Source organism: Mustela nivalis (assembly GCF_964662115.1).
Source record: "Mustela nivalis genome assembly, chromosome: 1".
Lineage (NCBI taxonomy): Eukaryota > Metazoa > Chordata > Mammalia > Carnivora > Mustelidae > Mustela > Mustela nivalis.
Genome location: NC_139020.1, coordinates 157,381,691 through 157,395,954, shown reverse-complemented (window position 1 = coordinate 157,395,954; position 14,264 = coordinate 157,381,691). Strand labels below are relative to the sequence as shown.

Genomic DNA, 14,264 nt, shown 5'->3' with positions numbered 1-14,264 from the left:
AAAAAGGCAGGTTTGCTCTGAGGGTTGGCACTGATATGCAGACAATAATGTTCACCCACAGTAAGTGGCCAGGAATCAGACTTCTGCTCTCCAGCTCTGCAACTTTTCACTTATTCTACAATCAACAAATGTCTTTCTGGTGCTGCAGATGTCCCTGCTGCTGCCCCACTCAGGTTCCCCCTCCAGTCCCAGGCACACCTCCCGATTTCTTAATGTGGGCCAGCAGTGGTGCCCAGGAAGTCTTTCTCTACCTGTGGGTGCCACTGGCTCACCTTATCTGACAGTTCATCAGGCCGGAAGGGCCAGTGCACAATTGTGCCCTGGAAGTAGCCCTCACGTACACTTGGGGTAAATTAAGATTTGCACACCCTTCAAGATATGTCTGAGGTTCCCAGAGGTCCAAGCAGGACTGAGTTCCAGATGTCCACAGTGGTAACTTGCTTGGTAATGAAACTTTATTGGTGGCCCTCCTTTCCTTCCCTCACCTCCTCACTTCTCCCACCAATGTCTTCTGGGATGATCTGTCAAATGAACTACTTGAACTCGAATCCTCATCTCAAGGTCATCACTTCTGGGAGCTGGGAGGGAGCAACTTAAAGCAAGCATCTGATAGGTACTAGTGGATATGTTCAGAGAACAGAGTCTCCTCCCTTGGAGAATTCAGTCTGAGAAGAAAAAATATCCAACCTGAAATAGCACAATGACATAGTTAAGAGCAGCTGGGGGTTGGGAGAAAGGAGGCTGAGGGGTGTGCACTTGAATTTCCCAAGGGAGGACAAGCCAAGCCTGAGCAGAGGCTAAGGGAGCCATTGCAGAGGGCAGCCTCTGCAGGGACAGGACTGGGCAGGAGGCCAAGCCTGCTGCAATCTCTGAGGGGATGGCCAAGTGGCAGCACAGGAGCAGGTGGGCTTGTTGTGGGAAGAGGATGAGGGCCCTAAACTCTAAAGTCATTTTGTGGGGTCAGTCTGTGGGGTGGGGCTGCACCCCTCCACTCTGTGCAGAAGGGGCAGAAAGGACAGATGTGAGGAAAGTTGTGGGTGGGGTAAAGCCCAACCTTGTCCCAAACCTCCTCTAGGGACCCATCCACATGCCTGGAATCAGCCACCTGCTTGGGATTTGTCCTGTCAGAATTTCAGTAGTAACAATAAACATAGTAGCTGGAAACATGGGTTGAGCCCTCACTACATCTGAAGCACTGTGCTGAGGACTTTACATATATGGCTTCCTCCATTTCCTCTTTCTCTTGGCTTCCTGTCATCCTCAACCCTTTGAGGTAGGCACTAATATTAACATCACTTTACAGATGAGAAAAATAAGGGTCATATCTTTCCTAAACTCAGCTTGTGAAATTAGTAATTTCCTTCATTCATCAGCTTGGCCTTTCACAACAAAGTGAAAGACCAGGTGCCTTGAACAAAAGAAACTTATTTCTCACAGGTCTTTCTTCACAGCTTGAAGTTCAAGCTTGAAGTTCCAGCTAAAGCCAACAGGATTGGTTTCTGGTGAGACCTCTCTTCCTGGATTGTAGATGGCCACCATTTTGCTGGGGCTTCACATGGCCTCTTCTCTGTGAGCACAGAGAGACAGGAAGAGAGAGATGAAAGAAAGAAAGAGAGAGAGAGAGAAAGATGAGAGATGAAAGACACACACACAGAGAAAGATGAGAGATGAAAGACAGGCAGACACACACACACACAGGAGGGGGATCTCTTGAGTCTCTTCCCCCAGTTTTTGGGACATCAGTCCTATCTTCTCAGGGTCCCACCCATAAGGCCTCATTTAACCTTCGTTGCATCCCTATAGGCCCCATTGCCAAGGGGATTAGGGCTTTAATACACAAATTTGTTGGGGTTGGGGGTTGAACAACATAATTTAGTCCATAATATCCCCAACATTGTATAAAACTTTATCATTTACAAATGTCATTTTGTAAATGGTAAGGTGTATATATCTTAAGTTTCCATCCCAGGACTACAGTTTTGGCATAGTAGCTCTTTGCAAAAGCTACTTACCGCTTAAAATTCAGACAGGCCTGTGGACTCCCAAGGCAGCACTCTGGGTGGGCACTTATTAATGCTGTAAGTGAGAGGAAGAGAATGGGGCATGAGCCAGGACCTGGTGCACACCACCCGCCACTTACCAAGGCCCTTAGGAATGGGTCCTGTGTCCTAGCGTGGAGATTGTCCTTTGGAGCTGAGCTGGGGCTGCCCCCTTCTCAAGAGTGCTGTATTCTCCCCTATGGCTTCTTTACTAGAGGTCAACTGTTAGTTACCATTTATCCTTACACTTTTGTTGGCTTATTTTTCTTGCATTAGAGTTAGGTAGGAAATAAAATGTTTCTTATACCCATAACTATATATTGAAACAAGATAATCTCCCCTAAAAAGTTACAGAACCCACGGCAAGGTTACAAATGGGGGCCCACAGACCATATGTTTAACTAAATATGCAAATAAAACATGGCTGGGGTGCCTGGGTGGCTCAGTTGGGTAAGCGTCTACTTTCAGCTCAGGTCGTGATCTCAGGGTCCTGCATAGGGCTCCCTGCTCAGTGTGGAATCTGTTTCTCCCTCTCCCTCTGCCTCTGTCTCTCTCTCTCTCTCAAATAAATAAACAAAATCTTTAAAAACATATAAGTAAATAAATAAATAAAATCTTAAAAAAAATGGCTGTAAAATACAATCTATTCTATTGTCTAGCCTTGACAAATGTACCTCCATTGCAACTTGGGAGGCTGGGTTCTAATGTAGACTTCTTGGACTCCTGTGGGCATGCCCCCCACCTGTTCATTCTCTGGGGCACTGATCCAGGTATACATCCGAGAAGTGGGCTTAGGGTCATTCAGAATTCTCAGGTCCTGGGGAGTTGGCGCATGGTCTGGAGAGTTTAGGGCAGGATTACTAGCTACCAGTGGACATAAACCCTCTTTCTGTGGGGAGGGCAGAAGGTGCCAGAGGATGGCTGGCCCCTGAAGCCTAGGTGCCTAAGGAGGTATGCAGGCAGTACCCAAATGTGGAAGGCTGCACATTTCCTGAGAAACAGGGTGTGAATGAGTGTGTGTCTGTGAACCTGTAGAATATTTTTGTATTTAATCTGCAGAATTGTCTTTTGCTGAAATAATATCATGTAGTACTAAATCTTGGCAAATATCTAGCTTTCACTCGCCCTTGCGTTCCCATCCCTGTTTTGGACACTCTTCTGGTTGAACTCATGTTGAACTTGGCCTGAGGCTCTCTGCCTCCAAAATCCATCATCCCTCTTTAGATCTTGGTTAAAAGAGACCTACAGTCAAGACATTTCTGAGTCTATCACGGAAAATAGAACCAGGCTGGATATTACTCACTTTGTTAGGTGTGATAGTGGTATCATGGGAATGTTTGAGAAAACAAACATTTATACATTAGCTAAGATACTCAAGTATTTAAAGGTGAAATATGTCTGCTGGAACGCTTTAAAATTGCTCCAACGTGGGGGCTGGGGGGAAGGTGTGTGTGGGGAGGGATATAGACGGGAAAAAAAAAAAAAAAGGCAAGGTGCAGATTATGATGGAAGCTGGTGCATGGACGCGTGGGACAATCCCACTGTTCTACTTTTGCATGAGCGCACATTCCTACAACAAAGATGTTAGTGGAAGACCCTGGAGCCGCACCCAAGAAGCAGACAGCAAGCCTCCACTGGATGCAAGTTGCAAGAGGTTTATTGGTTACACAGGCGCCTGCGGACGCATCAGCCTTTGTGGGCTGAGCGCGCCAGCCTAAATTGGGGAGCAGATTATATAGGGCAGGGTTGGGGTGGCGGAAGCGAGCTTACAGAAGCAGATGCTTGGTTACAGGGATCTGATTGGTTAACTTAAATCAAGCATTGTCAGGCACTGGGTTTAAGGCAAGGACACAACGGTTTGTTCTGGCGGGAGGCGGTGGCGGGAAGCGATCCTATAGAAGCAGATATGCATGGTTACAGGAGTCTAATTGATTAATTTGATTCAGGCATGATTGGATGTTGGGGTCAGGGCGTTCTGGTGGTTTCTTGGGTCAGCACTCTGGAAAGTCCCAGTTACATTCTACTTTTCATTTTTCTTTTCTTTTGACAGACCGGGTGATCACAGACATCCTGCTTGTGCAGGATATATGTTGTCATTCAGCTATGGGAACAATCAAGCCTTCAGCAAGGGGAGAGGGGGTCTCTGGGGACATCAGGTTACTTAAACAAGCCTTTAGCAAGGGGAGAGGGGGTCTTTCATTAGCCACGAGAACAAAACGCTATTCCTGGGGACTTGATGGAGCACTGGCTGCCCGCGAAGCATCTGTGCCTTAGGAATGGCCCGTCTTCGTACTTCCTTAAGCCCCGTATCCTCCCAGGACGTTTTACAGCCCGTTTTCCTTTTTTGTAAACCAAGCCTTGGATGATTCACTACCACATAGGAGGAGGGGTCCTGGCGTGCTCGGGCAACGCTCGGTTTACACAGTCATAACCTGGGTGAACCGGGCCTGGAGACGACTTCCGACGCCACCAATCCTCAACACGAGCTCCACGGTCCCAGTCCCCGAGGGCGGGCTCTGCGCGGCTCTGACCTCCCCCACGGGCTGGGCAAGGCAACGCGATTGGTCCGTCTGGTCCGCCCCCCCCCCGCCTCCGCCACGCCTCCAGGGCCGCCCCTCCCCTACCCCGCCCCCGCGCGCCGTCTCCGGGTCAGGCCCCAGCCGGGAGGGGTGGCCGGAGGAGCCTGGCTTCCTAGTTTCCTCCGTAAGCCCTTCCCGCCGCCGGCCCAACTTCTGCCCGACTTTTGTGCGCCGCCGCCCGGGAGGGGATCTGGTAAGCGTGACCCTGCGCCTCACGCGGGCTGGGGCGGGGGTGCGCGTAGTCTGGGTAAACCGAGGGTGTGGTCCAAACCCGGGCACTCCGAGGGAGGGTCTGGGTAGGTGTGGGTCATACTGGAGAGGCCCGGCCCAGGGGAAGCGCTGGGGTGGGGCCCAGGATGCGGGTGCACCGCGGAGGGAGCAAACCCAGAGCTGTTCCAGGGCATCTCGGGGTCCGGTGGGTCACACCTGGGAATCCCCGGGCTTGGGGAATGAGGAAGAAGAGGTAAACCGATAGCCAGGATGTCAGATGAGAGGCCGGGCCAGGAGGTATGCAAATGTAAGGTAAAACGGGGAAAGGGAAGGAAAAGTGGTTCCAGTGGACCTAGGGCTGAAGCGACGCGTAGTCAGTTAGCCAAGTTAGGACTCAGGGCAAGGGCAGCGCTGGATGAGGGACGTGGGATGGAGAGAGACAAACCAGGGCTGGTTCAGTGCCCTTGCTGGTGGGAAATGGGGAATCCAGACTGTGAAGTGTGGGCAAGTCTTGTTCTTCAAGTATCTCTGAGGCACCCTCCTCTCCCACAGGTCCAGTGTCTGGGCTTAACTGGCCTCCTCTACCGCACCTACTGATCAGAAACTACCCAGGTGGGTACTCCAGGTGATTCTAATGCAGCCATAGTTTAAGAACCACAGGTCTAAAACATGAGAACTTTGAGGGGTTTTAACTAGTGATGGGGACTGGCCAGGTGTCTTGTGAAATAAATGTGTTGTTATTTAATCTTCACAACTTTGAAGTCGGTGCTATTGTCCCCATTTAACAGATGAGGCACTGGAGGCGCAGAAATTGAACTTTTCCAAGGACCCACATTTAGGAAGGAGAAGAGCTGGGATTCAGACCCTTCTGGCAGGCTCCAGGGTGCTCCCACTGAACCTGGTCTCCTGTGAAGCCCAGAGGCACTTTGACCTCACAGCCAGGTAGTGGGCAGCTAGGTGGAGCTGATTGATTCCAGCATTTCAGCTGCCCACTGAATAGTTAGGAATGGCCATCCTTCTTGCCTTGGGGTGAGCACTAGTTTATGAAGTGCTAGCGACCAGGTCTCAGACCTGATGTGCACTGGGGTTCCCAAAATGGCTTGGATTCAAGGCCAGCTTCTCCCTGACTCACTGGGAGGCGTCTGGAAGATCAGCAACTTTATAGACTCATGTACCTGGCAGCCAGTGTTCACCTGGGCCCTGTTATCCTGGCCCAGCCCCTCTCGTTGCCTGCACCAGAGGAACGGGTTCCAAGCACTCTGGACCTGCAGGGCTCTCGCTCCACACTGACATCTTGGCTGGGGAGTTCTTTGTTGTGGGGGGCTGTCCTGGAGCACTCCCTCCATCTTGTGCCCTCTGAGGGAAAGGCCGGGTAGGCACCCCTGCCCTGGAGTCCATGCCATCTCCCCCCAGCTTTGCCCCTCATAGGGTTTACTGTGTCCAAAGCCCAATCTCCCAACAGGAGCCTTCCTCACCAGCAGGCCTGTCCTTCAGGACCTGTTGATCCAAATGACATTTGAACCTCTTCTCTTGAAACACTCCCACGTTCTCCAGGAAGATGAGTGGCTCTGACCACTGTCCATGGGGATGTGAGGTTTCTGCTGGTGGGATATGGTGTCCTCATGCTGTTGGGGGCACAGAGCAGGTGGGAAGTCCTGCTGGGCGCTCACCACATTGTGCCTCTGACCCATTTAGATGATTTTTAGAGGACATTCCTCTGTGCTTTCCTCACACAAGTTTCTCTTAGACCTGCTCCATGGGGACCCCTAGCTCTGCCTTGCACCTTGAGACATGGTCTCTTTATCAGCAGTCAGGGAACCCTTCAGTTTAGCTCAGCTGCTGGCACTTGCCTCCTGGTGCCAACCTGGTTTCTTGGTGTATCTGGAAACTCATTGTGGTGTGCCTGAATCTCACCACAAGGAGGGAGTCATCGGCAGTTTTATTTTATTCCTAATGGGTTTTATACATTTGTATTTAACTTTCCTGTTTTGATCTCCTAATGAACTTGTGGCCCTTTGTAGATTCAACTTGTGAAGTGGTAATTATACTGTATTTATTATTATTAGATGCTGAAGTTATCACTGATTGACAGTGGTGGTCTGTTTACATTTTGTTCCTTTGTCATTTTCATCCCTCAGACACTTTTGAAAGCATCTTATTTTCTAGCAACAGCAGAATATTCCAGAGCCATCTTGATTTTTCTCCAATCTCAAGTTATGGAAGTTATTGTCCTCTAAGAGTCCTGGTTCTGAGTATTAGAGATGAATATCTGAGTGTCAGAGGTGCAAGAGGGTACCCACCAGACTAAAGGAAAGTCCTGTTGCTTTGGACTACTTTTAGAAGTGTCAGAGTCAGAAAGTACATCTTTTTTTAAGGTTGGTGTTCACATTGACTTTGAGTATTTCGATGCTATATACTCAGCTATCCTGCAGTATGTCATGTCTTGGGTGTCTAAGACTTCTCTTCCACACTGGAAGTCCTTAGCTCAGCCCTCAATGCTCTCAGCCCCAGAGGAGGGCAGGTGAACTAACTGAAGTCACAGAGCTGGGAGTTGTCAGTTACCCTTGAAGCGTAACAAAGCAGGGGAAAACCTAGGGACTTAAAACAAGTGATTTACCCTTTCTTAGTGTTCTGTGCATTTATTGCTGAGGTGTAACTTTGGCTTCACGGGAGTCATCTGGGGACACTCATCGGCCCTGATTCCTTTTAGTGGGAGAAGCAAGAGAGTTGCCTTTTGGAACAGAAAAACCAGTCTGAGGAAGAAACAAGAACTCCTTGCTCTGCCTTTAAGGCCCTACAGGACAGGCTATCGTGCCATCCTCAAGTTTGCCCTACTCCAGTGCCTTTATACTTGCTGCTGTCTCTGCTCGCAGGGCTCTTTCCCTAGACCTTTGCAGTTGGCATTTTTAAAGAAGTTTTATTATTTATTTTTTAGAAATTGCTATACCCATCATAGCTTAGACTCACAAGAGTCACATGCTTTTCTGACTGAGCTAACCAGGTGCTCCTGTGCAGTTGGCATTTTTTTTTTTTTTTTAAATCAGTTAGAGCTTAGTAAAGTGTCATCCTCTCTTCTAGGGCCTTTCTTGTTCCTCCATCTTACCTTACCCTACATTTTCCTGGGGTAGTCCCTGTCAGTTCACTGTGTTTAATTTCTCTTGCTCATTTGTTTGTTCTCTTGTTTATTTATGTCTCTGCCTCTACAATGCAAATTTCCTGAGAACAGGACCTTTATCTGTCTTGCTTTTCACTGTATTCTTGGTGCCTAGAAAAATCCCTAGTATAAAAGGAAGGAACAAAACGTCATTTGTTGAATGGATGATGAATCGTTCATGCACTGAGGGGGGAGGAAGGATGACTGGATGAGGCACAGAGGATTTTTGAGGCAGTGAAACTACTCTGGATGAGTGCATTATGGTGGATACATATCATACACATTTGTCCAGACCCACTGAGTGTACAGCACAGGAGTGAACCCCAATATAAACTGGACTTGGGGCAATTATGGTGTGTCAGTGTAGGTTTAGTGTACCCTGCTCCTCTCTTGTGCAGGATGTTGGGGGAACTCTCTGTACCTCCCTCTCAATTTTTCTGTGAACCTAAGGCTGCACTAAAAAAGAAAGGTGGTTTTTTTTAATAGTGTACGTTCATCAGAAGGAAGGCTGAACAGTATAGACGTGTATAAAATCCAAAGGATTACATCCACGCCTCCTGAACTCCAGGCCCTTTCTGTTTATATCTGCGCCTTCTGTGTTGACTGGCTGGGTGGCTGTGGTACCTTTCATGGGAAAGATGAGATCGAGAGGAGGCATGGGGACATTGACCTACGGTGCCCAAGGCACCTCTCAGACCAGTGAGTGGGAAGTTGGCTTTCCACATCTGGATCTGGGCTGAGCTGGAGACCTCTGTTGAGGGAGCAGCACCAACACATCGTTGTTATTTCAGGCACAGGCCTGGGGGAGGTTCAGACACAGGCTGTGGACACAAGAGAGGTGAGGAGAGTCTGGAGTGTCGGTGCTAGAGGTCAGTGAGGAGGAGAAGCCACAGCAAGAAAAGGGGTTCCTTTAGTGGGGGAAGCAACAGTTGTCTTTTGAAAACTGAAAAGGGACGTAGGACACCAGGGGAGTAGGACGAAGTGAAGCATGCATGGAAACCTGGGAAGGGCCATTAGGAAGGACAGAGAATTTCAGATAATTAAGGAATCCGTTTTCAGTATCCAGTTTCACTTGATCTGCTAAATCTGGTAGCCCAAAGCCAGGAGGAGAAGGCTGTGACATCCCTGTCAGCCTTTCCACAGTGGTGCTGTAAAGGCCAGGGAAGCCTGTGGACCTGTACTACTTGTGAGCCCCGAACCAGTTCCCCAGCTGGGACTACTGTAGAGGCTGGACTGGCCCTTGTGGTTCTTACTGTCACAGGAAGTGCCTCAGCAAAACCCATCAGAGAATTGTGAAGAACAAGCTTTCTTACAGGTCCTGGGGGGACACTGCATGCCTCAGGCCCACATAGCCACACAGTGTGGTCTCAGGTAGAGAGAGGGAGGGGGCGAGGACATAGGGCCAGCCTTTCCTTGGGTGGGATAACTGGGGTTTCTTGGGTTCACTGTTTATCGGATGCTTTAAAACCCAAGAGCAAGAATCAGGGTGAGGGAGGAGAAGTGGGGTCTCTCAGGCTGTCAGTGATCTAGGTAAACTAGGATCTGCTAAAGGGGGAGCTCCATGGGTGCAGTAGCCTGGCTTTTGGGTGGTCTGCCAGTAGCTGTGTCATACAGCTGGGTTCACAGAGGTCTTTGTTATGGCTGCCTTAGCAATCAAAGGCTTCATGTCTGGCACACACTACAAGGTAGTCTCAAGGAGAAACAGAGTCAGCCCCAGAACCATTAACATAGCCTTTATTCTAGAGTACTGAACACTGGAAGGGTCCCAAAGAGCATTCTAACTTGGAGAAGGAGGGTGGAGTGTTTTATGGGCTCTAGCAGGAAGGTATTGGTTAGAATTCCCCTAAACTTAGCAGGAAGAGGGCAGTCCCAGTCCAGCCAGTTTCAGAAATGAGAGCAGGCCATCGTTCTTGAGAGTCAGCAGCTCTTTCAGACAGTATGGACTTTATCAGGAGGGATGAAAGGAACAAGAGCTAAAGTCACATGTAGGAGGGGCTAGGGGCACACTGCAGGGGCAGGGATGTGGGGGAGGCCATGGTGGGCAGGTCTTAAATCCTTGAGAGTGTCTCATGCCATGCTGAGGTTTGGGGGAATTGTTTGGCATTGTGCAGGTGGCCTTGGCAAGGGCCACTTATGCAGGGAGGAGATGGATGGCTGTTGAGCACAGAGGAAGGACACAGAGACAGTGGGGATGTGTCTCTTTCATTGTGTTCTGAAGGGGAGGAGGAAATGGGGTGCAAGCTAGAGGGTGGCTTGAGGGAGATTCTAGAACAAGGTCCTATTGTCACCAGATGATCCTGGAGAGGTAAAGGGGAGAAACTGAAAAGGCAGGAGAGAGGAGACCTTTGTGAGCCCTGGTCCTTGCAAGGGCTGAGGTGGGCTCTGGAGCACAGACGAGAAGCTGGTGCTCCCCATGTCCTTTACTCTGTGTTTCCTCTGCTATGTGATGGGGGCAGTAATAGACCTTATTGAGACTTGCGAGGCCAAGAGAGATGTGAAGGACCACTGCATTGGTCATGGGGAGCTGTGTCTATTATTATTATTTTTTTTTTTAAGAAATTATGGATATGGTACTTCAGGGGCTCAGGGACCACCCTGCCCTGCTCTACTAATTGTCCTTCCTTTCTAGGTTTCCAGGGGAGCCACATAGCAGAGCAGAATGGGGACTTGAGACCCTATTGACAGTTTTTTATGTGGTTCCCAGTGATGGTTGTACTGGGGCTGTTTCTTCCTCTGTTACCTGCTTCTGTGCTGTCACCAGGCCTCCCATGGAAGCCTGGCTCACTTTACCAGGACTGCTGTACAGACTGTGATGAATTTAAAGAGAGTGGTTGGTTTGCCTCAAGGGTTCAGGCTTTGAGGGTTTAGGGCAAGAAAGCCACTGGGAAAGTAGAACAGGTGTCTTAGTCCTAACGAATGACCTGGGTCTGGACCAGCCGGGTGAGGGTGGCTCCTTTCGGCGGCAGGGGATCAGGATGGGGAGGGGGTCAGGGTGGGCCCTGTAACCTGCTGTGGCTAGAGGAGCAGACCTTTCCCATCCCACTGCTGGACTGCTACAAAGCCTTTAGGAAGATGGAGTCATGCTGCAATAAGTTGTTCCCATTGTTTGTTTGTTTGTTTGTTGTGGGTTCTTGCCTTTTTGAGCTGAGCAAAGCCTGCCTTGGCCCAAGTTCTGTAGGCTTGTGTGTGTGTGTTGAAGGTTTCTACCTTCTAAAGTGTCCCTGAAGATGTGAGGCCTCCCCTGGGCCCTGTTTACTCACTGCTCACTCAGACTGTCCTCACAGGCCCAGTGTCTCTGCTGACTTTAAGAAACCTGCTGCACGCAGTGCTGGGGCCCTGTCCCCCTGGTAATGGTGGCCTTGGGCTGCTTGTGGCTACAGGTTAAAACATCGACTTGGCCCTGCTGAGTTCTTCCGTCCGCTCTTCCTGCCTATAAAATCCTGTGGAAAAGGCTTTACCAGCACCTGGGTGGATTATCAAGGATGACATGAGAAGCCATGAAAATTACATCCACTATATATGGACAAGTATATACATTTTATTAAATAAAACAAGCCAGGATCTATAACCTTGGCTAAAAAAAATAGCATGCATGAGTTTGTGTGTATGTTTGTGTACTCTGAAAAGATACACACTAGATTTAGTGTTAGTTATGGAGGGGGCAGTAAAATTGTTGATTTAAATTTCCATATTTATACCTTTTTTGTGATTTCTAAATTGCATTTCTTAAGAACACGTTAGTTTTGTATTAAAAAACAATGAGGCGATTTTTATTTTGGAGCAGAATAGGTGGATTGTGGCGGACACAGCAGTAAAGTGAGTTGGTCCCACAGCCTGGCTGAACATGAGTACACTAATGTCGGGCTGATGAAACCAGACATGAATAAATGAGAGCATGACTTTACTGATCTAAATTGCCAAGTAATCAGACACTATTGTTTAGGACTGTGCTCCTAGGCACTCCTGTTTAGGACGACACTCATAGTTGGTAACACTAAGGAAGAAATGAAACGGCAGCTGAGGAGTGGTTCTCTCCAGTTTGGACAGTGGTCATCTGTGATAAGGAATAGAAGCTGTTACTGGACAGGGGCTCAGAGAGTTTGGGAAGCTGTAGTCTGCCTCTTGACCTTATTCCATAAATAATTCGTGAATATTTTTTACGGACATCCAAATCACGTACCATAAAATTCACCCCTTCAAAATGCATAATTCAGGAGAACAGAAATACATGTTCATACAAAGACTTGCATACATATGTTCATAGCAGTATTATTTGTAAAAGCCAACAAGTAAAAAAAAAGTTCAGGGGCGCCTGGGTGGCTCAGTGGGTTAAAGCCTCTGCCTTCGGCTCAGGTCATCATCCCAGGGTCTTGGGATCAAGCCCCGCGTCGGGTTCTCTGCTCAGCGGGGAGCCTGCATCCTTTTCTCTCTCTGCCTGCCTCTCTGCCTACTTGTGATCTCTGTCTGTCAAATAAATCAATAAAATCTTTAAAAAAAAAAAGTTCAAATGTCCATCACCTAATGAATAGGCAAACACAATGTCGTCTGTTCATACAGTGGAATATATTTATTTCACTGGTATATGAAACTTTGTTCCTATGTATAGCTCTGTGCTCTCCTACTTTGTGCTCCTACTGTCATACAAATTACATATTTAGTTACCGTGTACCCATATGTAGTGATTTGTCATTATTGAGTTATGCAGTTGTCTTTGAATTAGATGAGAGAAAAAAGAGTTACTAATAAAATCGCAGAGAGAGTCAATTATCATATGGTTTCACTTATTTGTGGAGCATAACAAATAGCATGGAGGACATGAGGAGATAAGAGAGGAGAAGGGAGTTGGGGGAAATTGGAAGGGGAGGTAAACCATGAGAGACTATGGACTCTGAAAAAGAATTTGAGAGTTTTGAAGGGGTGGGGGGTGGGAGGTCGGGGTACCAGGTGGTAGGTATTATAGAGGGCACGGTTTGCATGGAGCACTGGGTGTGGTGCAAAAATAATGAATACTGTTATGCTGAAAATAAAAAATAAATTTTAAAAATGCATTTATGCTGTTTTTTATATTTGCCTATGTAGTTACCTTTACTCACGCTCTTTATTTCTTTATGTGGATGCAAACTACTATCTGGGTCCTTTCCTTCAGCTTGAAGGGCTTTTGATTCTGAAGGGGAGATATGCTATTGGCAAATTCTCCTGGTTTTTGTTCACTTGCAAATCTATTACTCTGCTCCTTCCAGAACTCTTGGCTGGCAGTCTTATTCTTTTTTTTTTTTTTAAGATTTTATTTATTTATCAGAGAGGGGGGAGAGGGAGCACAGGCAGACAGAATGGCAGGCAGAGGCAGAGGGAGAAGCAGGCTCCCTGCCGAGCAAGGAGCCTGATGTGGGACTCGATCCCAGGTCGCTGGGATCATGACCCGAGCCGAAGGCAGCTGCTTAACCCACTGAGCCACCCAGGCGTCCCGGCAGTCTTATTCTTTAAGCACTTTGAGTATGTCATCCTGCTGCCTCTGGCCTCCATGGTTTCTGATGAGAAGGAATCTGTTAATCTTCTTGAGGAGTCCTGGTCCATGAAGAGTGACTCCTCCCTGCTTTTAAGATTCTCTGTGTTTGACTGTTTGATTATGGTGTGCCTTGGCATGGATTTCTAAATTTATTCTACTTGGAATTTGTTGAGCTTCTTGACTATGGAAATTTTTCTGATCATGTTTGGAAAGGTTTGGCCCCTTCTGTCTTCAGATATTCTTTTGGACCCCTTTACTCTCCCTTATCCCTTTCTGAGACTCCTGTTAGGCAAATGCTGGTTTGCTTGATGACGTCCCACAGGCCTCTGAGGATTTGTTCTTTTTTCTTCATCCTGTTTATTTCTGTTCTTCAGATTGGATAATCCGTGTTGATTTATCTTTCTGTTCAGTGGTTTCTTATTCTCCCTGCTCAGATCAGCTGTTGTGCTCCTTGAGGGAATTTTACAGTTTGGCTGTTAAATTTTACAACTCCAGAATTTCTATTTGGTTCTTTTAAAACGTTTTTATCTCTTTATTGATATTCTCTATTTGGTTAGACTTCCTTTTCATACTTTCTTTGGTTCTTCAGGCATGGTTCCTTAAATTCTTTGTACATATTAAAAATAGCCAATTTAAAGTTTTTGTCTAGTTAGTCCAATGTCTGGGCTGCCTCAAGATATTTTTTTATTAATTGCTTTCTTCCCTGTGCATAGGTCATAGTATCATGTTTTCTTGCATGTCTCCTATTTTTTTGTTGAAAACTGGACATTTAAAAT

General features: G+C 47.7%; 1 protein-coding gene across 5 annotated transcripts in view; it reads left to right on the top strand.

The window, feature by feature from the left end:
• The first annotated feature begins 4,230 nt into the window (after positions 1-4,230).
• SLC41A3 (solute carrier family 41 member 3) overlaps positions 4,231-14,264 on the top strand; it is a 140,907-nt gene continuing 130,873 nt past the window's right edge. The window contains exons 1-2 of one of the 5 annotated variants that reach the window (XM_082746407.1): positions 4,236-4,811; positions 5,381-5,440. The gene's annotated coding sequence lies outside the window, so the exon portion shown is untranslated. Of the gene's footprint in view, positions 4,812-4,983; positions 5,126-5,380; positions 5,441-14,264 lie in introns of those variants that run through there. The other 4 variants (XM_082746411.1, XM_082746408.1, XM_082746409.1 and 1 more) reach the window with 4 other exon arrangements.